This window comes from Cavia porcellus, unplaced genomic scaffold, assembly GCF_034190915.1.
Source record: "Cavia porcellus strain 051 isolate PalLab524CR breed Dunkin Hartley unplaced genomic scaffold, mCavPor4.1 scaffold_6, whole genome shotgun sequence".
NCBI lineage: Eukaryota > Metazoa > Chordata > Mammalia > Rodentia > Caviidae > Cavia > Cavia porcellus.
This window is the reverse complement of record NW_026947489.1, coordinates 11,527,571-11,529,378: the sequence shown is the minus strand read 5'-3', so window position 1 is coordinate 11,529,378 and position 1,808 is coordinate 11,527,571.

Genomic DNA, 1,808 nt, shown 5'->3' with positions numbered 1-1,808 from the left:
CCCAGGCTTTATAAGTGTATTAATCAGTGTTCTCTAGAAAAATGCAATCAATAGGATGCGCATGGGCTGTGGTTTGTGTGTGTGTTTTCCCAAAATGATGTGCTGGAAACTTAATCTACCATGTAAGAGTCGGATATGATGATTAAGCTGTGAGGGAAAGTGAATAAATTGATGCCATCATCACAGGACAGAGCTCGTTATAATAAAAGCTAGTCCCTCTCTACTCTATGTCTCACCCTTTCTTTGCACGTACACCAGGGGATGACACAGCAAGAAGGGCTGGGCCAGTTGCCAATCTCTTGGTCTTAGACTTCTCTGCCTGCAAAACACGAGTCAATACAATTCTGTTCATTCTAAATTAGCTAGTCTCAGAAATTGAGTTATAGCAGCACAATATGGACTAAGACTGTGTGTTTGAAAGGTGGAAAATGAAAGAGAAATCAAAAGGTGGGGGAAAAAATGAATGAACTATGAAGGTTGGCTCATGAAATTATGGAGAACTCCCACAGTCTACTACTTGAAACCTGGAGAACCAGGAAAACTGGTGGCATAATTTAGGTCAGTCTCCAAGACCTGAGAAGCGCTGGAGTCAATGATTCTCGGTCCAAAGCCAATGGCCTGATAAACAGGGTTCAAGGGGGGCAGAACATAAGTCCCAAGATCTGAAGGTCTAGGAAACAGTGCCAGTGTCCAAACAGGCAGCAGAAGACAGATATCTTGGCCTAAAACAAGAGAATGAATTAACACTTTCTCCATTTTTTGTTGCTGTTGAAGCCCTCAATGAACTAAGTGAGGCACACTCACTCTGGGCGAAGGCAGTCTTCTTTATCTGTCAATCCACATGCTAATCTGTTCCAAAACACCCTTGGAAACACACTTATAAATCCTTAATGTTTTCAGTTATCTGTATAATCCTTAGCTCTGCCAAGTAGACACGTGAAATTAAACATTATAGCAAGAGACCAAGAAAGAGACAGTAAGCTTGTGAGGTTCCCTGATGTCTACACTATGGGTTAACAGGAGTCACCGAGCCAACCAAGAATCAAGGGAAGGGAAACAAACATCTCTTTCTGATGAGAAAAGCTACAATGCCACATGCCTAAGGGGAATGGGTAACAGGGCAAGAAGAATGGCTGGTATTTCTGATCTTTCACCCCAATGTTAGAATGTCTATCTAAGCCAGGACAAATACTCTACCCTAGAAGTCTTGGCTGGGGTCCCACAAGGAGCAAATGAATGATCTCATCCTGACAATGAGCATTTGAAAATGTAGAACATTTGTCCTTGAAGCCTGGATGTCTGGGACTTTCCCATTGCTTGTTCTGTGTGGTTCAGCTTTTGCTTTCTCTAAACTATCACATATTTTCTAATAAATGGCTTTCTTTTCTAATCAAGTTAGTCAGACTTAGTTCCTATTGTTCATGACCAAAGAAGCCTGGGTTCTCAGCCACGGTAACAGTGCCTGAGGCCCCGTGCACCTGAGCAAGTCTGACCTGGTTTGCTTACAAACTGCTCCTTTTCAGCTTCGGTGTACCTTGTAGGAGGTAGGAACTAGGAAAGAGGAAGCACTGAGAGATCTTGTTAAACATTTAACCCAAAGACTGTTTCAAACTGAGTCTCATTGTTTACTCCCTGATTGTAGGCAAGTTTCTTAAGCTTTTTAGGGTCTTATTTTCTCCATTGGAAAAACTGTCAAAAAAAAAGGAAACTCACAGCCCTCTTCTGAGAATTAATATAACAATAAATGCAAGCCACATAATCAGAGTTTGGGACACTGGAATCCTTCAATAAATGCTCATTATTGCTGC